The sequence below is a fragment of the Pleurodeles waltl genome, chromosome 10, assembly GCF_031143425.1.
Source record: "Pleurodeles waltl isolate 20211129_DDA chromosome 10, aPleWal1.hap1.20221129, whole genome shotgun sequence".
Classification (NCBI taxonomy): domain Eukaryota; kingdom Metazoa; phylum Chordata; class Amphibia; order Caudata; family Salamandridae; genus Pleurodeles; species Pleurodeles waltl.
In genome coordinates this window covers 329,430,448-329,452,273 of record NC_090449.1, presented here as the reverse complement: position 1 = coordinate 329,452,273, position 21,826 = coordinate 329,430,448, and the positions used below count along the sequence as shown (strand labels likewise).

The window sequence follows — 21,826 nt, the reverse complement described above, 5'->3', positions numbered from 1 at the left end:
ACACCAGTAGAAAGCATGCAATGCATTCCACCATGGCATCTTACAAGAGTGGAAAGCAGAAATACTCCTGTTTAAAAACAGATCGAACCTATGAAGGCACGGGCTCGTCCGGGATTTGAACCCGGGACCTCTCACACCCAAAGCGAGAATCATACCCCTAGACCAACGAGCCTGCTGCTGCAAAAGCCTTTCAAACATCTTCTGAAGTGTCTTTGTGAAAAAGCAGGGCCACTTGGAGACTCTCCTTCTAAGCGTGCCATAGCAATTGATGTTTTGTGCCAAGGGGTTTTTTTTTGCCTCTAGCAAGGCAAGAGGTAGTCAAGAAGCCCTATGCTAGCAAGCTGAACTGTGGCGCTGATGAGAAAAGCAGACCCTTTCTGGTAGTTGTACGCCTCCGCAGGACCTGGGCCCTTGCACCGTAGACTTCCAGACCAGAAGCACTGAAGGGCCTGCCATCTCTTGAGCCTGAGCCAGAGGAGCATGCCTCTTGTATTCAAGCACAATTGCTCGCTCAGTGCTCGATCAGGCGAGATTTATATGAGTGCCTCACAGGCCTGAAACACTCACCTGGGAGACGCGGGGTGGCTGAATTTCCAGAATGGCCTTCGATAGGAAAATCACCTCCTTTCCTCCCGACTCATTTCAGAATTGGGTGAAAATCGCAAGACAGTGTTCAGAGGTGCATGGGTACTGCCTACTCCCAGCTGCCTCTCTGTCTTCTTCATGTTAATTTCAAGTCACAAGGAGGGACCATTGCCATTCTGCTCCGCCCACCTAACCAGGAAACCCAGGTTGAGCTTGTCTGCCTGTTGTTGTTGCAGGGGCAGTGCCTTCTCTGCCCAAAAGTGGCAGGAGAGCCTCACTTCAAACGATGGAATCAACTGCTTAAGTAGAAACCAGCATGGTAGTTACAGTGATAAGGTGCAGCTCTAACAGAAGGCGTGACTGAGATGCCCCTTCCAGAAATACATGGAATGCTGATTGAGGGCCCAGCCGGAGGGTTGGTGGATTTCTTTTCATATGCTACAGCAGCTTGCAAAGATAGTGTTGTGGGGAGCTGGCTGTGCAAGCAGAGGAAGATTTAAGGGCAGAAAATAGACCTATCAGAAGTGCGATATGAACCCACAACTACATGAGCAAACCAGGATGCTTAGCTTAACTGAAGATCAAGCTCTCTTGAGGCTGCCGCCTTAGACCACTCGGCCATCCTGACAGCTGAGTCTGTGTTTAGGTCTGACTCCTCAGTCTGCACTTGTCGATGCTGCCGCTTGCAATGTTCCTATCAAGGTGACAGGTTTAAAGGCCCCACAATATAACATGGCCAAGAAAAAAAAAAGTAAAAAACAGAATAAGAAACCAGGCACATGCACGACTACGCAAAGATGCAGATAACTTTTTACCGGCCTGCAATAGTAATACTAGTTTTACACAGGTCACAAGTTTTTAAAGGCCATCCCTGAGTGAGACTAAGCTTTTAGGGAGCAAACACAAAAGCAGACACTGCCCATTGTTTCTGCCCAGTCTCGAACCGGGGACCTTTCGCTTGTTAGGCGAACGTGATAACCACTACACTACAGAAACAAGCATGAGGGCTTGACTGAAGGAGCAAAATTCCCCTCATATGTTTGCCCGATTGCCTCTATACTTGATCAGCAGTTGCTCGCAAAGCGAGGAGTAAGTGTGAAAATTGCAGCGTTGTCAGCCAGCAAGCGTACACTCAGATGTACTGAAAAGTCACAGCTGCGGGTAGAGACAAATATCTGATGCCTAAATGCCTGAAACCAGAGCCTGTGAAAGCATCACACAGAGCACACTGAAAGCAAGCAGGAAGGAAGCCAAGGCATGGTGATCCTTTTTTTCTCCTGAGGCTAAAAATATTTTGCACAACAATGCTTTGAGTGGAATGAGGAATCTTCAAGCTTTGTGTATTTTGAGTAAAATTTGTGTGTTTTCTGCTAAAAAGGGTGTGTTGGGGATTTGGACCCGGACACCAACGAGCGAGGGCACAGAAGCACCACTGCTCAGACCCTGCTCCTAGGGTTGAGGGCAGAGAGTGGGCGAATACATCGCAAGGCAAGAAAATGCACATGGTTCTCTCTTCTGCAATATGACTAGAGTCATTTCCATGGTCGTCATCGAACATGACATAAAACGCCTCTATCCTTTAGACCTTTTGGCCCATAATTACAAGAGGATGACTGAGTGAGACGCTCTGCCAAATTTGGCAGCCTCGCACTCAGTCATTTTCAAAATGCAGGGAAGCGCCGTATTTAGTAGAATACAGCGCACCCCTGTGCTTCCCTCTGCGCCAGCTCTAAATTAGCTGCCGAGCACCAACGCAGCCATCCTTGCGCCATGGTACAAGGATGGCTGCATGGAGGGGGAAATTGTTTTTGTTCAGGAAGGCACACCTTCCTGCACAACAGAAATCTTCAGTGGCGATATGTTCGTGCAGCACACATAGAAAGAGCAAAAATGAGGAGAAATGAAAACATTTCTGCTCGTTTCTCCACTATAACGACACCCATTGTATGGCGCTTGGATTTTGGCGCTGCCACAGATTTACAAAAACTCGTAAAACTGGAGCAGCATCAAAATGCTATGGTGTTGCAGTGGCCCACGCAGAGCAACGCCCATTGCACGCCCCTTCCAGGGAAAGGGCTGCGTGTGAAGGGGCCGTATTTACAAGGTGGTGTTAAGCCACAAAACGTGGTTGAACGGCGTCTTGTAAATACGGCACAGTACATAGTGCCACCGGGGCGTCACTAAAGATGATGTGCCGGTGGCGATAGGGCCTTGTAAGTCTGGCCCTTTCTTTGCTCAAGGTGTATGTTCTTGGTGAAGGTAGGAAAGCCATTTTCGCTCTCATACCTTCCTTCCTTGGCTGGCTTGACCACAGTAGGCCCAGGCTTCAATGGAAAGGTCAAAAAGGGAGCAACTGACTGCCGTAAGGTGTATCGTCTTCTCTTGGTGAGTTGAGACCGATGCCCTTGGAGCGTAGTACCTCACGATGGTGAGGGATAGACACAGCCTCTTTAATTTCAATTTACCTGTCAGGTGAGGTGGTAAATGCAAATAATGTGATAAAGCACAGCAACTTGCTGTTTCTGCCTGGCCTCGAACCAGGGACCTTTCGCGTGTAAGGCGAACGTGATAACCACTACACTACAGAAACAGACATGCCTGCTTACTTGCTTCATGTGGCTATGCATTGGACTGGAACCACTGCACTGGAAACAGACACACCTGCTTTCTTTATGTGGCTATGCTTTGGACTGGAATGCAAGGAGTAAGGGACAATATTCATGACGCTCAAAGCTGAGCCTTTCTGACAGGATCTCTTCCTTTGGAAGAAAGGAACTGGGATCACTTTCATTCCAAGAGGTGATTTCAAAACCAGCCCTGCAATTACTTTGGAGAAGCACTGTGCATTTCATGTTCCAACGAGAAGTGCTGCTCCAACACAAAAAAGCAGTTAGAAAGAAATCCCGCACTCCTTCATCATGCCGAACTGCCTCGACACCAGTAGAAAGCATGCAATGCATTCCACCATGGCATCTTACAAGAGTGGAAAGCAGAAATACTCCTGTTTAAAAACAGATCGAACCTATGAAGGCACGGGCTCGTCCGGGATTTGAACCCGGGACCTCTCACACCCAAAGCGAGAATCATACCCCTAGACCAACGAGCCTGCTGCTGCAAAAGCCTTTCAAACATCTTCTGAAGTGTCTTTGTGAAAAAGCAGGGCCACTTGGAGACTCTCCTTCTAAGCGTGCCATAGCAATTGATGTTTTGTGCCAAGGGTTTTTTTTTTGCCTCTAGCAAGGCAAGAGGTAGTCAAGAAGCCCTATGCTAGCAAGCTGAACTGTGGCGCTGATGAGAAAAGCAGACCCTTTCTGGTAGTTATACGCCTCCGCAGGACCTGGGCCCTTGCACCGTAGACTTCCAGACCAGAAGCACTGAAGGGCCTGCCATCTCTTGCGCCTGAGCCAGAGGAGCATGCCTCTTGTATTCAAGCACAATTGCTCGCTCAGTGCTCGATCAGGCGAGATTTATATGAGTGCCTCACAGGCCTGAAACACTCACCTGGGAGACGCGGGGTGGCTGAATTCCCAGAATGGCCTTCGATAGGAAAATCACCTCCTTTCCTCCCGACTCATTTCAGAATTGGGTGAAAATCGCAAGACAGTGTTCAGGGGTGCATGGGTACTGCCTACTCCCAGCTGCCTCTCTGTCTTCTTCATGTTAATTTCAAGTCACAAGGAGGGACCATTGCCATTCTGCTCCGCCCACCTAACCAGGAAACCCAGGTTGAGCTTGTCTGCCTGTTGTTGTTGCAGGGGCAGTGCCTTCTCTGCCCAAAAGTGGCAGGAGAGCCTCACTTCAAACGATGGAATCAACTGCTTAAGTAGAAACCAGCATGGTAGTTACAGTGATAAGGTGCAGCTCTAACAGAAGGCGTGACTGAGATGCCCCTTCCAGAAATACATGGAATGCTGATTGAGGGCCCAGCCGGAGGGTTGGTGGATTTCTTTTCATATGCTACAGCAGCTTGCAAAGATAGTGTTGTGGGGAGCTGGCTGTGCAAGCAGAGGAAGATTTAAGGGCAGAAAATAGACCTATCAGAAGTGCGATATGAACCCACAACTACATGAGCAAACCAGGATGCTTAGCTTAACTGAAGATCAAGCTCTCTTGAGGCTGCCGCCTTAGACCACTCGGCCATCCTGACAGCTGAGTCTGTGTTTAGGTCTGACTCCTCAGTCTGCACTTGTCGATGCTGCCGCTTGCAATGTTCCTATCAAGGTGACAGGTTTAAAGGCCCCACAATATAACATGGCCAAGAAAAAAAAAAGTAAAAAACAGAATAAGAAACCAGGCACATGCACGACTACGCAAAGATGCAGATAACTTTTTACCGGCCTGCAATAGTAATACAAGTTTTACACAGGTCACAAGTTTTTAAAGGCCATCCCTGAGTGAGACTAAGCTTTTAGGGAGCAAACACAAAAGCAGACACTGCCCATTGTTTCTGCCCGGTCTCGAACCGGGGACCTTTCGCGTGTTAGGCGAACGTGATAACCACTACACTACAGAAAGAAGCATGAGGGCTTGACAGAAGGAGCAAAATTCCCCTCATATGTTTGCCCGATTGCCTCTATACTTGATCAGCAGTTGCTCGCAAAGCGAGGAGTAAGTGTGAAAATTGCAGCGTTGTCAGCCAGCAAGCGTACACTCAGATGTACTGAAAAGTCACAGCTGCGGGTAGAGACAAATATCTGATGCCTAAATGCCTGAAACCAGAGCCTGTGAAAGCATCACACAGAGCACACTGAAAGCAAGCAGGAAGGAAGCCAAGGCATGGTGATCCTTTTTTTCTCCTGAGGCTAAAAATATTTTGCACAACAATGCTTTGAGTGGAATGAGGAATCTTCAAGCTTTGTGTATTTTGAGTAAAATTTGTGTGTTTTCTGCTAAAAAGGGTGTGTTGGGGATTTGGACCCGGACACCAACGAGCGAGGGCACAGAAGCACCACTGCTCAGACCCTGCTCCTAGGGTTGAGGGCAGAGAGTGGGCGAATACATCGCAAGGCAAGAAAATGCACATGGTTCTCTCTTCTGCAATATGACTAGAGTCATTTCCATGGTCGTCATCGAACATGACATAAAACGCCTCTATCCTTTAGACCTTGTGGCCCATAATTACAAGAGGATGACTGAGTGAGACGCTCTGCCAAATTTGGCAGCCTCGCACTCAGTCATTTTCAAAATGCAGGGAAGCGCCGTATTTAGTAGAATACAGCGCACCCCTGTGCTTCCCTCTGCGCCAGCTCTAAATTAGCTGCCGAGCACCAACGCAGCCATCCTTGCGCCATGGTACAAGGATGGCTGCGTGGAGGGGGAAATTGTTTTTGTTCAGGAAGGCACACCTTCCTGCACAACAGAAATCTTCAGTGGCGATATGTTCGTGCAGCACACATAGAAAGAGCAAAAATGAGGAGAAATGAAAACATTTCTGCTCGTTTCTCCACTATAACGACACCCATTGTATGGCGCTTGGATTTTGGCGCTGCCACAGATTTACAAAAACTCGTAAAACTGGAGCAGCATCAAAATGCTATGGTGTTGCAGTGGCCCACCCAGAGCAACGCCCATTGCACGCCCCTTCCAGGGAAAGGGCTGCGTGTGAAGGGGCCGTATTTACAAGGTGGTGTTAAGCCACAAAACGTGGTTGAACGGCGTCTTGTAAATACGGCACAGTACATAGTGCCACCGGGGCGTCACTAAAGATGATGTGCCGGTGGCGATAGGGCCTTGTAAGTCTGGCCCTTTCTTTGCTCAAGGTGTATGTTCTTGGTGAAGGTAGGAAAGCCATTTTCGCTCTCATACCTTCCTTCCTTGGCTGGCTTGACCACAGTAGGCCCAGGCTTCAATGGAAAGGTCAAAAAGGGAGCAACTGACTGCCGTAAGGTGTATCGTCTTCTCTTGGTGAGTTGAGACCGATGCCCTTGGAGCGTAGTACCTCACGATGGTGAGGGATAGACACAGCCTCTTTAATTTCAATTTACCTGTCAGGTGAGGTGGTAAATGCAAATAATGTGATAAAGCACAGCAACTTGCTGTTTCTGCCTGGCCTCGAACCAGGGACCTTTCGCGTGTAAGGCGAACGTGATAACCACTACACTACAGAAACAGACATGCCTGCTTACTTGCTTCATGTGGCTATGCATTGGACTGGAACCACTGCACTGGAAACAGACACACCTGCTTTCTTTATGTGGCTATGCTTTGGACTGGAATGCAAGGACTAAGGGACAATATTCATGACGCTCAAAGCTGAGCCTTTCTGACAGGATCTCTTCCTTTGGAAGAAAGGAACTGGGATCACTTTCATTCCAAGAGGTGATTTCAAAACCAGCCCTGCAATTACTTTGGAGAAGCACTGTGCATTTCATGTTCCAACGAGAAGTGCTGCTCCAACACAAAAAAGCAGTTAGAAAGAAATCCCGCACTCCTTCATCATGCCGAACTGCCTCGACACCAGTAGAAAGCATGCAATGCATTCCACCATGGCATCTTACAAGAGTGGAAAGCAGAAATACTCCTGTTTAAAAACAGATCGAACCTATGAAGGCACAGGCTCGTCCGGGATTTGAACCCGGGACCTCTCACACCCAAAGCAAGAATCATACCCCTAGACCAACGAGCCTGCTGCTGCAAAAGCCTTTCAAACATCTTCTGAAGTGTCTTTGTGAAAAAGCAGGGCCACTTGGAGACTCTCCTTCTAAGCGTGCCATAGCAATTGATGTTTTGTGCCAAGGGTTTTTTTTTTGCCTCTAGCAAGGCAAGAGGTAGTCAAGAAGCCCTATGCTAGCAAGCTGAACTGTGGCGCTGATGAGAAAAGCAGACCCTTTCTGGTAGTTGTACGCCTCCGCAGGACCTGGGCCCTTGCACCGTAGACTTCCAGACCAGAAGCACTGAAGGGCCTGCCATCTCTTGCGCCTGAGCCAGAGGAGCATGCCTCTTGTATTCAAGCACAATTGCTCGCTCAGTGCTCGATCAGGCGAGATTTATATGAGTGCCTCACAGGCCTGAAACACTCACCTGGGAGACGCGGGGTGGCTGAATTCCCAGAATGGCCTTCGATAGGAAAATCACCTCCTTTCCTCCCGACTCATTTCAGAATTGGGTGAAAATCGCAAGACAGTGTTCAGGGGTGCATGGGTACTGCCTACTCCCAGCTGCCTCTCTGTCTTCTTCATGTTAATTTCAAGTCACAAGGAGGGACCATTGCCATTCTGCTCCGCCCACCTAACCAGGAAACCCAGGTTGAGCTTGTCTGCCTGTTGTTGTTGCAGGGGCAGTGCCTTCTCTGCCCAAAAGTGGCAGGAGAGCCTCACTTCAAACGATGGAATCAACTGCTTAAGTAGAAACCAGCATGGTAGTTACAGTGATAAGGTGCAGCTCTAACAGAAGGCGTGACTGAGATGCCCCTTCCAGAAATACATGGAATGCTGATTGAGGGCCCAGCCGGAGGGTTGGTGGATTTCTTTTCATATGCTACAGCAGCTTGCAAAGATAGTGTTGTGGGGAGCTGGCTGTGCAAGCAGAGGAAGATTTAAGGGCAGAAAATAGACCTATCAGAAGTGCGATATGAACCCACAACTACATGAGCAAACCAGGATGCTTAGCTTAACTGAAGATCAAGCTCTCTTGAGGCTGCCGCCTTAGACCACTCGGCCATCCTGACAGCTGAGTCTGTGTTTAGGTCTGACTCCTCAGTCTGCACTTGTCGATGCTGCCGCTTGCAATGTTCCTATCAAGGTGACAGGTTTAAAGGCCCCACAATATAACATGGCCAAGAAAAAAAAAAGTAAAAAACAGAATAAGAAACCAGGCACATGCACGACTACGCAAAGATGCAGATAACTTTTTACCGGCCTGCAATAGTAATACAAGTTTTACACAGGTCACAAGTTTTTAAAGGCCATCCCTGAGTGAGACTAAGCTTTTAGGGAGCAAACACAAAAGCAGACACTGCCCATTGTTTCTGCCCGGTCTCGAACCGGGGACCTTTCGCGTGTTAGGCGAACGTGATAACCACTACACTACAGAAACAAGCATGAGGGCTTGACTGAAGGAGCAAAATTCCCCTCATATGTTTGCCCGATTGCCTCTATACTTGATCAGCAGTTGCTCGCAAAGCGAGGAGTAAGTGTGAAAATTGCAGCGTTGTCAGCCAGCAAGCGTACACTCAGATGTACTGAAAAGTCACAGCTGCGGGTAGAGACAAATATCTGATGCCTAAATGCCTGAAACCAGAGCCTGTGAAAGCATCACACAGAGCACACTGAAAGCAAGCAGGAAGGAAGCCAAGGCATGGTGATCCTTTTTTTCTCCTGAGGCTAAAAATATTTTGCACAACAATGCTTTGAGTGGAATGAGGAATCTTCAAGCTTTGTGTATTTTGAGTAAAATTTGTGTGTTTTCTGCTAAAAAGGGTGTGTTGGGGATTTGGACCCGGACACCAACGAGCGAGGGCACAGAAGCACCACTGCTCAGACCCTGCTCCTAGGGTTGAGGGCAGAGAGTGGGCGAATACATCGCAAGGCAAGAAAATGCACATGGTTCTCTCTTCTGCAATATGACTAGAGTCATTTCCATGGTCGTCATCGAACATGACATAAAACGCCTCTATCCTTTAGACCTTTTGGCCCATAATTACAAGAGGATGACTGAGTGAGACGCTCTGCCAAATTTGGCAGCCTCGCACTCAGTCATTTTCAAAATGCAGGGAAGCGCCGTATTTAGTAGAATACAGCGCACCCCTGTGCTTCCCTCTGCGCCAGCTCTAAATTAGCTGCCGAGCACCAACGCAGCCATCCTTGCGCCATGGTACAAGGATGGCTGCGTGGAGGGGGAAATTGTTTTTGTTCAGGAAGGCACACCTTCCTGCACAACAGAAATCTTCAGTGGCGATATGTTCGTGCAGCACACATAGAAAGAGCAAAAATGAGGAGAAATGAAAACATTTCTGCTCGTTTCTCCACTATAACGACACCCATTGTATGGCGCTTGGATTTTGGCGCTGCCACAGATTTACAAAAACTCGTAAAACTGGAGCAGCATCAAAATGCTATGGTGTTGCAGTGGCCCACCCAGAGCAACGCCCATTGCACGCCCCTTCCAGGGAAAGGGCTGCGTGTGAAGGGGCCGTATTTACAAGGTGGTGTTAAGCCACAAAACGTGGTTGAACGGCGTCTTGTAAATACGGCACAGTACATAGTGCCACCGGGGCGTCACTAAAGATGATGTGCCGGTGGCGATAGGGCCTTGTAAGTCTGGCCCTTTCTTTGCTCAAGGTGTATGTTCTTGGTGAAGGTAGGAAAGCCATTTTCGCTCTCATACCTTCCTTCCTTGGCTGGCTTGACCACAGTAGGCCCAGGCTTCAATGGAAAGGTCAAAAAGGGAGCAACTGACTGCCGTAAGGTGTATCGTCTTCTCTTGGTGAGTTGAGACCGATGCCCTTGGAGCGTAGTACCTCACGATGGTGAGGGATAGACACAGCCTCTTTAATTTCAATTTACCTGTCAGGTGAGGTGGTAAATGCAAATAATGTGATAAAGCACAGCAACTTGCTGTTTCTGCCTGGCCTCGAACCAGGGACCTTTCGCGTGTAAGGCAAACGTGATAACCACTACACTACAGAAACAGACATGCCTGCTTACTTGCTTCATGTGGCTATGCATTGGACTGGAACCACTGCACTGGAAACAGACACACCTGCTTTCTTTATGTGGCTATGCTTTGGACTGGAATGCAAGGACTAAGGGACAATATTCATGACGCTCAAAGCTGAGCCTTTCTGACAGGATCTCTTCCTTTGGAAGAAAGGAACTGGGATCACTTTCATTCCAAGAGGTGATTTCAAAACCAGCCCTGCAATTACTTTGGAGAAGCACTGTGCATTTCATGTTCCAACGAGAAGTGCTGCTCCAACACAAAAAAGCAGTTAGAAAGAAATCCCGCACTCCTTCATCATGCCGAACTGCCTCGACACCAGTAGAAAGCATGCAATGCATTCCACCATGGCATCTTACAAGAGTGGAAAGCAGAAATACTCCTGTTTAAAAACAGATCGAACCTATGAAGGCACGGGCTCGTCCGGGATTTGAACCCGGGACCTCTCACACCCAAAGCGAGAATCATACCCCTAGACCAACGAGCCTGCTGCTGCAAAAGCCTTTCAAACATCTTCTGAAGTGTCTTTGTGAAAAAGCAGGGCCACTTGGAGACTCTCCTTCTAAGCGTGCCATAGCAATTGATGTTTTGTGCCAAGGGGTTTTTTTTTGCCTCTAGCAAGGCAAGAGGTAGTCAAGAAGCCCTATGCTAGCAAGCTGAACTGTGGCGCTGATGAGAAAAGCAGACCCTTTCTGGTAGTTGTACGCCTCCGCAGGACCTGGGCCCTTGCACCGTAGACTTCCAGACCAGAAGCACTGAAGGGCCTGCCATCTCTTGAGCCTGAGCCAGAGGAGCATGCCTCTTGTATTCAAGCACAATTGCTCGCTCAGTGCTCGATCAGGCGAGATTTATATGAGTGCCTCACAGGCCTGAAACACTCACCTGGGAGACGCGGGGTGGCTGAATTTCCAGAATGGCCTTCGATAGGAAAATCACCTCCTTTCCTCCCGACTCATTTCAGAATTGGGTGAAAATCGCAAGACAGTGTTCAGAGGTGCATGGGTACTGCCTACTCCCAGCTGCCTCTCTGTCTTCTTCATGTTAATTTCAAGTCACAAGGAGGGACCATTGCCATTCTGCTCCGCCCACCTAACCAGGAAACCCAGGTTGAGCTTGTCTGCCTGTTGTTGTTGCAGGGGCAGTGCCTTCTCTGCCCAAAAGTGGCAGGAGAGCCTCACTTCAAACGATGGAATCAACTGCTTAAGTAGAAACCAGCATGGTAGTTACAGTGATAAGGTGCAGCTCTAACAGAAGGCGTGACTGAGATGCCCCTTCCAGAAATACATGGAATGCTGATTGAGGGCCCAGCCGGAGGGTTGGTGGATTTCTTTTCATATGCTACAGCAGCTTGCAAAGATAGTGTTGTGGGGAGCTGGCTGTGCAAGCAGAGGAAGATTTAAGGGCAGAAAATAGACCTATCAGAAGTGCGATATGAACCCACAACTACATGAGCAAACCAGGATGCTTAGCTTAACTGAAGATCAAGCTCTCTTGAGGCTGCCGCCTTAGACCACTCGGCCATCCTGACAGCTGAGTCTGTGTTTAGGTCTGACTCCTCAGTCTGCACTTGTCGATGCTGCCGCTTGCAATGTTCCTATCAAGGTGACAGGTTTAAAGGCCCCACAATATAACATGGCCAAGAAAAAAAAAAGTAAAAAACAGAATAAGAAACCAGGCACATGCACGACTACGCAAAGATGCAGATAACTTTTTACCGGCCTGCAATAGTAATACTAGTTTTACACAGGTCACAAGTTTTTAAAGGCCATCCCTGAGTGAGACTAAGCTTTTAGGGAGCAAACACAAAAGCAGACACTGCCCATTGTTTCTGCCCAGTCTCGAACCGGGGACCTTTCGCTTGTTAGGCGAACGTGATAACCACTACACTACAGAAACAAGCATGAGGGCTTGACTGAAGGAGCAAAATTCCCCTCATATGTTTGCCCGATTGCCTCTATACTTGATCAGCAGTTGCTCGCAAAGCGAGGAGTAAGTGTGAAAATTGCAGCGTTGTCAGCCAGCAAGCGTACACTCAGATGTACTGAAAAGTCACAGCTGCGGGTAGAGACAAATATCTGATGCCTAAATGCCTGAAACCAGAGCCTGTGAAAGCATCACACAGAGCACACTGAAAGCAAGCAGGAAGGAAGCCAAGGCATGGTGATCCTTTTTTTCTCCTGAGGCTAAAAATATTTTGCACAACAATGCTTTGAGTGGAATGAGGAATCTTCAAGCTTTGTGTATTTTGAGTAAAATTTGTGTGTTTTCTGCTAAAAAGGGTGTGTTGGGGATTTGGACCCGGACACCAACGAGCGAGGGCACAGAAGCACCACTGCTCAGACCCTGCTCCTAGGGTTGAGGGCAGAGAGTGGGCGAATACATCGCAAGGCAAGAAAATGCACATGGTTCTCTCTTCTGCAATATGACTAGAGTCATTTCCATGGTCGTCATCGAACATGACATAAAACGCCTCTATCCTTTAGACCTTTTGGCCCATAATTACAAGAGGATGACTGAGTGAGACGCTCTGCCAAATTTGGCAGCCTCGCACTCAGTCATTTTCAAAATGCAGGGAAGCGCCGTATTTAGTAGAATACAGCGCACCCCTGTGCTTCCCTCTGCGCCAGCTCTAAATTAGCTGCCGAGCACCAACGCAGCCATCCTTGCGCCATGGTACAAGGATGGCTGCATGGAGGGGGAAATTGTTTTTGTTCAGGAAGGCACACCTTCCTGCACAACAGAAATCTTCAGTGGCGATATGTTCGTGCAGCACACATAGAAAGAGCAAAAATGAGGAGAAATGAAAACATTTCTGCTCGTTTCTCCACTATAACGACACCCATTGTATGGCGCTTGGATTTTGGCGCTGCCACAGATTTACAAAAACTCGTAAAACTGGAGCAGCATCAAAATGCTATGGTGTTGCAGTGGCCCACGCAGAGCAACGCCCATTGCACGCCCCTTCCAGGGAAAGGGCTGCGTGTGAAGGGGCCGTATTTACAAGGTGGTGTTAAGCCACAAAACGTGGTTGAACGGCGTCTTGTAAATACGGCACAGTACATAGTGCCACCGGGGCGTCACTAAAGATGATGTGCCGGTGGCGATAGGGCCTTGTAAGTCTGGCCCTTTCTTTGCTCAAGGTGTATGTTCTTGGTGAAGGTAGGAAAGCCATTTTCGCTCTCATACCTTCCTTCCTTGGCTGGCTTGACCACAGTAGGCCCAGGCTTCAATGGAAAGGTCAAAAAGGGAGCAACTGACTGCCGTAAGGTGTATCGTCTTCTCTTGGTGAGTTGAGACCGATGCCCTTGGAGCGTAGTACCTCACGATGGTGAGGGATAGACACAGCCTCTTTAATTTCAATTTACCTGTCAGGTGAGGTGGTAAATGCAAATAATGTGATAAAGCACAGCAACTTGCTGTTTCTGCCTGGCCTCGAACCAGGGACCTTTCGCGTGTAAGGCGAACGTGATAACCACTACACTACAGAAACAGACATGCCTGCTTACTTGCTTCATGTGGCTATGCATTGGACTGGAACCACTGCACTGGAAACAGACACACCTGCTTTCTTTATGTGGCTATGCTTTGGACTGGAATGCAAGGAGTAAGGGACAATATTCATGACGCTCAAAGCTGAGCCTTTCTGACAGGATCTCTTCCTTTGGAAGAAAGGAACTGGGATCACTTTCATTCCAAGAGGTGATTTCAAAACCAGCCCTGCAATTACTTTGGAGAAGCACTGTGCATTTCATGTTCCAACGAGAAGTGCTGCTCCAACACAAAAAAGCAGTTAGAAAGAAATCCCGCACTCCTTCATCATGCCGAACTGCCTCGACACCAGTAGAAAGCATGCAATGCATTCCACCATGGCATCTTACAAGAGTGGAAAGCAGAAATACTCCTGTTTAAAAACAGATCGAACCTATGAAGGCACGGGCTCGTCCGGGATTTGAACCCGGGACCTCTCACACCCAAAGCGAGAATCATACCCCTAGACCAACGAGCCTGCTGCTGCAAAAGCCTTTCAAACATCTTCTGAAGTGTCTTTGTGAAAAAGCAGGGCCACTTGGAGACTCTCCTTCTAAGCGTGCCATAGCAATTGATGTTTTGTGCCAAGGGTTTTTTTTTTGCCTCTAGCAAGGCAAGAGGTAGTCAAGAAGCCCTATGCTAGCAAGCTGAACTGTGGCGCTGATGAGAAAAGCAGACCCTTTCTGGTAGTTATACGCCTCCGCAGGACCTGGGCCCTTGCACCGTAGACTTCCAGACCAGAAGCACTGAAGGGCCTGCCATCTCTTGCGCCTGAGCCAGAGGAGCATGCCTCTTGTATTCAAGCACAATTGCTCGCTCAGTGCTCGATCAGGCGAGATTTATATGAGTGCCTCACAGGCCTGAAACACTCACCTGGGAGACGCGGGGTGGCTGAATTCCCAGAATGGCCTTCGATAGGAAAATCACCTCCTTTCCTCCCGACTCATTTCAGAATTGGGTGAAAATCGCAAGACAGTGTTCAGGGGTGCATGGGTACTGCCTACTCCCAGCTGCCTCTCTGTCTTCTTCATGTTAATTTCAAGTCACAAGGAGGGACCATTGCCATTCTGCTCCGCCCACCTAACCAGGAAACCCAGGTTGAGCTTGTCTGCCTGTTGTTGTTGCAGGGGCAGTGCCTTCTCTGCCCAAAAGTGGCAGGAGAGCCTCACTTCAAACGATGGAATCAACTGCTTAAGTAGAAACCAGCATGGTAGTTACAGTGATAAGGTGCAGCTCTAACAGAAGGCGTGACTGAGATGCCCCTTCCAGAAATACATGGAATGCTGATTGAGGGCCCAGCCGGAGGGTTGGTGGATTTCTTTTCATATGCTACAGCAGCTTGCAAAGATAGTGTTGTGGGGAGCTGGCTGTGCAAGCAGAGGAAGATTTAAGGGCAGAAAATAGACCTATCAGAAGTGCGATATGAACCCACAACTACATGAGCAAACCAGGATGCTTAGCTTAACTGAAGATCAAGCTCTCTTGAGGCTGCCGCCTTAGACCACTCGGCCATCCTGACAGCTGAGTCTGTGTTTAGGTCTGACTCCTCAGTCTGCACTTGTCGATGCTGCCGCTTGCAATGTTCCTATCAAGGTGACAGGTTTAAAGGCCCCACAATATAACATGGCCAAGAAAAAAAAAAGTAAAAAACAGAATAAGAAACCAGGCACATGCACGACTACGCAAAGATGCAGATAACTTTTTACCGGCCTGCAATAGTAATACAAGTTTTACACAGGTCACAAGTTTTTAAAGGCCATCCCTGAGTGAGACTAAGCTTTTAGGGAGCAAACACAAAAGCAGACACTGCCCATTGTTTCTGCCCGGTCTCGAACCGGGGACCTTTCGCGTGTTAGGCGAACGTGATAACCACTACACTACAGAAACAAGCATGAGGGCTTGACTGAAGGAGCAAAATTCCCCTCATATGTTTGCCCGATTGCCTCTATACTTGATCAGCAGTTGCTCGCAAAGCGAGGAGTAAGTGTGAAAATTGCAGCGTTGTCAGCCAGCAAGCGTACACTCAGATGTACTGAAAAGTCACAGCTGCGGGTAGAGACAAATATCTGATGCCTAAATGCCTGAAACCAGAGCCTGTGAAAGCATCACACAGAGCACACTGAAAGCAAGCAGGAAGGAAGCCAAGGCATGGTGATCCTTTTTTTCTCCTGAGGCTAAAAATATTTTGCACAACAATGCTTTGAGTGGAATGAGGAATCTTCAAGCTTTGTGTATTTTGAGTAAAATGTGTGTGTTTTCTGCTAAAAAGGGTGTGTTGGGGATTTGGACCCGGACACCAACGAGCGAGGGCACAGAAGCACCACTGCTCAGACCCTGCTCCTAGGGTTGAGGGCAGAGAGTGGGCGAATACATCGCAAGGCAAGAAAATGCACATGGTTCTCTCTTCTGCAATATGACTAGAGTCATTTCCATGGTCGTCATCGAACATGACATAAAACGCCTCTATCCTTTAGACCTTTTGGCCCATAATTACAAGAGGATGACTGAGTGAGACGCTCTGCCAAATTTGGCAGCCTCGCACTCAGTCATTTTCAAAATGCAGGGAAGCGCCGTATTTAGTAGAATACAGCGCACCCCTGTGCTTCCCTCTGCGCCAGCTCTAAATTAGCTGCCGAGCACCAACGCTGCCATCCTTGCGCCATGGTACAAGGATGGCTGCGTGGAGGGGGAAATTGTTTTTGTTCAGGAAGGCACACCTTCCTGCACAACAGAAATCTTCAGTGGCGATATGTTCGTGCAGCACACATAGAAAGAGCAAAAATGAGGAGAAATGAAAACATTTCTGCTCGTTTCTCCACTATAACGACACCCATTGTATGGCGCTTGGATTTTGGCGCTGCCACAGATTTACAAAAACTCGTAAAACTGGAGCAGCATCAAAATGCTATGGTGTTGCAGTGGCCCACCCAGAGCAACGCCCATTGCACGCCCCTTCCAGGGAAAGGGCTGCATGTGAAGGGGCCGTATTTACAAGGTGGTGTTAAGCCACAAAACGTGGTTGAACGGCGTCTTGTAAATACGGCACAGTACATAGTGCCACCGGGGCGTCACTAAAGATGATGTGCCGGTGGCGATAGGGCCTTGTAAGTCTGGCCCTTTCTTTGCTCAAGGTGTATGTTCTTGGTGAAGGTAGGAAAGCCATTTTCGCTCTCATACCTTCCTTCCTTGGCTGGCTTGACCACAGTAGGCCCAGGCTTCAATGGAAAGGTCAAAAAGGGAGCAACTGACTGCCGTAAGGTGTATCGTCTTCTCTTGGTGAGTTGAGACCGATGCCCTTGGAGCGTAGTACCTCACGATGGTGAGGGATAGACACAGCCTCTTTAATTTTAATTTACCTGTCAGGTGAGGTGGTAAATGCAAATAATGTGATAAAGCACAGCAACTTGCTGTTTCTGCCTGGCCTCGAACCAGGGACCTTTCGCGTGTAAGGCGTACGTGATAACCACTACACTACAGAAACAGACATGCCTGCTTATTTGCTTCATGTGGCTATGCATTGGACTGGAACCACTGCACTGGAAACAGACACACCTGCTTTCTTTATGTGGCTATGCTTTGGACTGGAATGCAAGGACTAAGGGACAATATTCATGACGCTCAAAGCTGAGCCTTTCTGACAGGATCTCTTCCTTTGGAAGAAAGGAACTGGGATCACTTTCATTCCAAGAGGTGATTTCAAAACCAGCCCTGCAATTACTTTGGAGAAGCACTGTGCATTTCATGTTCCAACGAGAAGTGCTGCTCCAACACAAAAAAGCAGTTAGAAAGAAATCCCGCACTCCTTCATCATGCCGAACTGCCTCGACACCAGTAGAAAGCATGCAATGCATTCCACCATGGCATCTTACAAGAGTGGAAAGCAGAAATACTCCTGTTTAAAAACAGATCGAACCTATGAAGGCACGGGCTCGTCCGGGATTTGAACCCGGGACCTCTCACACCCAAAGCGAGAATCATACCCCTAGACCAACGAGCCTGCTGCTGCAAAAGCCTTTCAAACATCTTCTGAAGTGTCTTTGTGAAAAAGCAGGGCCACTTGGAGACTCTCCTTCTAAGCGTGCCATAGCAATTGATGTTTTGTGCCAAGGGTTTTTTTTTTGCCTCTAGCAAGGCAAGAGGTAGTCAAGAAGCCCTATGCTAGCAAGCTGAACTGTGGCGCTGATGAGAAAAGCAGACCCTTTCTGGTAGTTGTACGCCTCCGCAGGACCTGGGCCCTTGCACCGTAGACTTCCAGACCAGAAGCACTGAAGGGCCTGCCATCTCTTGCGCCTGAGCCAGAGGAGCATGCCTCTTGTATTCAAGCACAATTGCTCGCTCAGTGCTCGATCAGGCGAGATTTATATGAGTGCCTCACAGGCCTGAAACACTCACCTGGGAGACGCGGGGTGGCTGAATTCCCAGAATGGCCTTCGATAGGAAAATCACCTCCTTTCCTCCCGACTCATTTCAGAATTGGGTGAAAATCGCAAGACAGTGTTCAGGGGTGCATGGGTACTGCCTACTCCCAGCTGCCTCTCTGTCTTCTTCATGTTAATTTCAAGTCACAAGGAGGGACCATTGCCATTCTGCTCCGCCCACCTAACCAGGAAACCCAGGTTGAGCTTGTCTGCCTGTTGTTGTTGCAGGGGCAGTGCCTTCTCTGCCCAAAAGTGGCAGGAGAGCCTCACTTCAAACGATGGAATCAACTGCTTAAGTAGAAACCAGCATGGTAGTTACAGTGATAAGGTGCAGCTCTAACAGAAGGCGTGACTGAGATGCCCCTTCCAGAAATACATGGAATGCTGATTGAGGGCCCAGCCGGAGGGTTGGTGGATTTCTTTTCATATGCTACAGCAGCTTGCAAAGATAGTGTTGTGGGGAGCTGGCTGTGCAAGCAGAGGAAGATTTAAGGGCAGAAAATAGACCTATCAGAAGTGCGATATGAACCCACAACTACATGAGCAAACCAGGATGCTTAGCTTAACTGAAGATCAAGCTCTCTTGAGGCTGCCGCCTTAGACCACTCGGCCATCCTGACAGCTGAGTCTGTGTTTAGGTCTGACTCCTCAGTCTGCACTTGTCGATGCTGCCGCTTGCAATGTTCCTATCAAGGTGACAGGTTTAAAGGCCCCACAATATAACATGGCCAAGAAAAAAAAAAGTAAAAAACAGAATAAGAAACCAGGCACATGCACGACTACGCAAAGATGCAGATAACTTTTTACCGGCCTGCAATAGTAATACAAGTTTTACACAGGTCACAAGTTTTTAAAGGCCATCCCTGAGTGAGACTAAGCTTTTAGGGAGCAAACACAAAAGCAGACACTGCCCATTGTTTCTGCCCGGTCTCGAACCGGGGACCTTTCGCGTGTTAGGCGAACGTGATAACCACTACACTACAGAAACAAGCATGAGGGCTTGACTGAAGGAGCAAAATTCCCCTCATATGTTTGCCCGATTGCCTCTATACTTGATCAGCAGTTGCTCGCAAAGCGAGGAGTAAGTGTGAAAATTGCAGCGTTGTCAGCCAGCAAGCGTACACTCAGATGTACTGAAAAGTCACAGCTGCGGGTAGAGACAAATATCTGATGCCTAAATGCCTGAAACCAGAGCCTGTGAAAGCATCACACAGAGCACACTGAAAGCAAGCAGGAAGGAAGCCAAGGCATGGTGATCCTTTTTTTCTCCTGAGGCTAAAAATATTTTGCACAACAATGCTTTGAGTGGAATGAGGAATCTTCAAGCTTTGTGTATTTTGAGTAAAATTTGTGTGTTTTCTGCTAAAAAGGGTGTGTTGGGGATTTGGACCCGGACACCAACGAGCGAGGGCACAGAAGCACCACTGCTCAGACCCTGCTCCTAGGGTTGAGGGCAGAGAGTGGGCGAATACATCGCAAGGCAAGAAAATGCACATGGTTCTCTCTTCTGCAATATGACTAGAGTCATTTCCATGGTCGTCATCGAACATGACATAAAACGCCTCTATCCTTTAGACCTTTTGGCCCATAATTACAAGAGGATGACTGAGTGAGACGCTCTGCCAAATTTGGCAGCCTCGCACTCAGTCATTTTCAAAATGCAGGGAAGCGCCGTATTTAGTAGAATACAGCGCACCCCTGTGCTTCCCTCTGCGCCAGCTCTAAATTAGCTGCCGAGCACCAACGCAGCCATCCTTGCGCCATGGTACAAGGATGGCTGCGTGGAGGGGGAAATTGTTTTTGTTCAGGAAGGCACACCTTCCTGCACAACAGAAATCTTCAGTGGCGATATGTTCGTGCAGCACACATAGAAAGAGCAAAAATGAGGAGAAATGAAAACATTTCTGCTCGTTTCTCCACTATAACGACACCCATTGTATGGCGCTTGGATTTTGGCGCTGCCACAGATTTACAAAAACTCGTAAAACTGGAGCAGCATCAAAATGCTATGGTGTTGCAGTGGCCCACCCAGAGCAACGCCCATTGCACGCCCCTTCCAGGGAAAGGGCTGCGTGTGAAGGGGCTGTATTTACAAGGTGGTGTTAAGCCACAAAACGTGGTTGAACGGCGTCTTGTAAATACGGCACAGTACATAGTGCCACCGGGGCGTCACTAAAGATGATGTGCCGGTGGCGATAGGGCCTTGTAAGTCTGGCCCTTTCTTTGCTCAAGGTGTATGTTCTTGGTGAAGGTAGGAAAGCCATTTTCGCTCTCATACCTTCCTTCCTTGGCTGGCTTGACCACAGTAGGCCCAGGCTTCAATGGAAAGGTCAAAAAGGGAGCAACTGACTGCCGTAAGGTGTATCGTCTTCTCTTGGTGAGTTGAGACCGATGCCCTTGGAGCGTAGTACCTCACGATGGTGAGGGATAGACACAGCCTCTTTAATTTCAATTTACCTGTCAGGTGAGGTGGTAAATGCAAATAATGTGATAAAGCACAGCAACTTGCTGTTTCTGCCTGGCCTCGAACCAGGGACCTTTCGCGTGTAAGGCGAACGTGATAACCACTACACTACAGAAACAGACATGCCTGCTTATTTGCTTCATGTGGCTATGCATTGGACTGGAACCACTGCACTGGAAACAGACACACCTGCTTTCTTTATGTGGCTATGCTTTGGACTGGAATGCAAGGACTAAGGGACAATATTCATGACGCTCAAAGCTGAGCCTTTCTGACAGGATCTCTTCCTTTGGAAGAAAGGAACTGGGATCACTTTCATTCCAACAGGTGATTTCAAAACCAGCCCTGCAATTACTTTGGAGAAGCACTGTGCATTTCATGTTCCAACGAGAAGTGCTGCTCCAACACAAAAAAGCAGTTAGAAAGAAATCCCGCACTCCTTCATCATGCCGAACTGCCTCGACACCAGTAGAAAGCATGCAATGCATTCCACCATGGCATCTTACAAGAGTGGAAAGCAGAAATACTCCTGTTTAAAAACAGATCGAACCTATGAAGGCACGGGCTCGTCCGGGATTTGAACCCGGGACCTCTCACACCCAAAGCGAGAATCATACCCCTAGACCAACGAGCCTGCTGCTGCAAAAGCCTTTCAAACATCTTCTGAAGTGTCTTTGTGAAAAAGCAGGGCCACTTGGAGACTCTCCTTCTAAGCGTGCCATAGCAATTGATGTTTTGTGCCAAGGGGTTTTTTTTTGCCTCTAGCAAGGCAAGAGGTAGTGAAGAAGCCCTATGCTAGCAAGCTGAACTGTGGCGCTGATGAGAAAAGCAGACCCTTTCTGGTAGTTGTACGCCTCCGCAGGACCTGGGCCCTTGCACCGTAGACTTCCAGACCAGAAGCACTGAAGGGCCTGCCATCTCTTGCGCCTGAGCCAGAGGAGCATGCCTCTTGTATTCAAGCACAATTGCTCGCTCAGTGCTCGATCAGGCGAGATTTATATGAGTGCCTCACAGGCCTGAAACACTCACCTGGGAGACGCGGGGTGGCTGAATTCCCAGAATGGCCTTCGATAGGAAAATCACCTCCTTTCCTCCCGACTCATTTCAGAATTGGGTGAAAATCGCAAGACAGTGTTCAGGGGTGCATGGGTACTGCCTACTCCCAGCTGCCTCT

At 48.4% G+C, this 21,826-nt stretch overlaps 18 non-coding genes across 18 annotated transcripts; all 18 read right to left on the bottom strand.

The window, feature by feature from the left end:
- Positions 1-100: 100 nt before the first annotated feature.
- On the bottom strand, positions 101-172 carry TRNAP-UGG (transfer RNA proline (anticodon UGG)). Its single transcript has one exon. It is a non-coding gene; the product is annotated as a tRNA-Pro (tRNA).
- A 1,336-nt stretch (positions 173-1,508) lies between these two features.
- Positions 1,509-1,581, bottom strand: TRNAV-AAC (transfer RNA valine (anticodon AAC)). The gene has a single exon. It is a non-coding gene; the product is annotated as a tRNA-Val (tRNA).
- Positions 1,582-3,102: 1,521 nt separating this feature from the next.
- Positions 3,103-3,175, bottom strand: TRNAV-UAC (transfer RNA valine (anticodon UAC)). Its single transcript has one exon. It is a non-coding gene; the product is annotated as a tRNA-Val (tRNA).
- A 444-nt stretch (positions 3,176-3,619) lies between these two features.
- Positions 3,620-3,691, bottom strand: TRNAP-UGG (transfer RNA proline (anticodon UGG)). The gene has a single exon. It is a non-coding gene; the product is annotated as a tRNA-Pro (tRNA).
- Positions 3,692-6,621: 2,930 nt separating this feature from the next.
- On the bottom strand, positions 6,622-6,694 carry TRNAV-UAC (transfer RNA valine (anticodon UAC)). The gene has a single exon. It is a non-coding gene; the product is annotated as a tRNA-Val (tRNA).
- A 444-nt stretch (positions 6,695-7,138) lies between these two features.
- On the bottom strand, positions 7,139-7,210 carry TRNAP-UGG (transfer RNA proline (anticodon UGG)). Its single transcript has one exon. It is a non-coding gene; the product is annotated as a tRNA-Pro (tRNA).
- A 1,336-nt stretch (positions 7,211-8,546) lies between these two features.
- On the bottom strand, positions 8,547-8,619 carry TRNAV-AAC (transfer RNA valine (anticodon AAC)). Its single transcript has one exon. It is a non-coding gene; the product is annotated as a tRNA-Val (tRNA).
- Positions 8,620-10,140: 1,521 nt separating this feature from the next.
- TRNAV-UAC (transfer RNA valine (anticodon UAC)) lies at positions 10,141-10,213 on the bottom strand. Its single transcript has one exon. It is a non-coding gene; the product is annotated as a tRNA-Val (tRNA).
- Positions 10,214-10,657: 444 nt separating this feature from the next.
- Positions 10,658-10,729, bottom strand: TRNAP-UGG (transfer RNA proline (anticodon UGG)). The gene has a single exon. It is a non-coding gene; the product is annotated as a tRNA-Pro (tRNA).
- Positions 10,730-12,065: 1,336 nt separating this feature from the next.
- Positions 12,066-12,138, bottom strand: TRNAV-AAC (transfer RNA valine (anticodon AAC)). The gene has a single exon. It is a non-coding gene; the product is annotated as a tRNA-Val (tRNA).
- Positions 12,139-13,659: 1,521 nt separating this feature from the next.
- Positions 13,660-13,732, bottom strand: TRNAV-UAC (transfer RNA valine (anticodon UAC)). The gene has a single exon. It is a non-coding gene; the product is annotated as a tRNA-Val (tRNA).
- A 444-nt stretch (positions 13,733-14,176) lies between these two features.
- TRNAP-UGG (transfer RNA proline (anticodon UGG)) lies at positions 14,177-14,248 on the bottom strand. Its single transcript has one exon. It is a non-coding gene; the product is annotated as a tRNA-Pro (tRNA).
- A 1,336-nt stretch (positions 14,249-15,584) lies between these two features.
- On the bottom strand, positions 15,585-15,657 carry TRNAV-AAC (transfer RNA valine (anticodon AAC)). The gene has a single exon. It is a non-coding gene; the product is annotated as a tRNA-Val (tRNA).
- A 1,521-nt stretch (positions 15,658-17,178) lies between these two features.
- On the bottom strand, positions 17,179-17,251 carry TRNAV-UAC (transfer RNA valine (anticodon UAC)). The gene has a single exon. It is a non-coding gene; the product is annotated as a tRNA-Val (tRNA).
- A 444-nt stretch (positions 17,252-17,695) lies between these two features.
- On the bottom strand, positions 17,696-17,767 carry TRNAP-UGG (transfer RNA proline (anticodon UGG)). The gene has a single exon. It is a non-coding gene; the product is annotated as a tRNA-Pro (tRNA).
- Positions 17,768-19,103: 1,336 nt separating this feature from the next.
- Positions 19,104-19,176, bottom strand: TRNAV-AAC (transfer RNA valine (anticodon AAC)). Its single transcript has one exon. It is a non-coding gene; the product is annotated as a tRNA-Val (tRNA).
- A 1,521-nt stretch (positions 19,177-20,697) lies between these two features.
- Positions 20,698-20,770, bottom strand: TRNAV-UAC (transfer RNA valine (anticodon UAC)). Its single transcript has one exon. It is a non-coding gene; the product is annotated as a tRNA-Val (tRNA).
- Positions 20,771-21,214: 444 nt separating this feature from the next.
- On the bottom strand, positions 21,215-21,286 carry TRNAP-UGG (transfer RNA proline (anticodon UGG)). Its single transcript has one exon. It is a non-coding gene; the product is annotated as a tRNA-Pro (tRNA).
- Between the last annotated feature and the right edge of the window lie 540 nt (positions 21,287-21,826).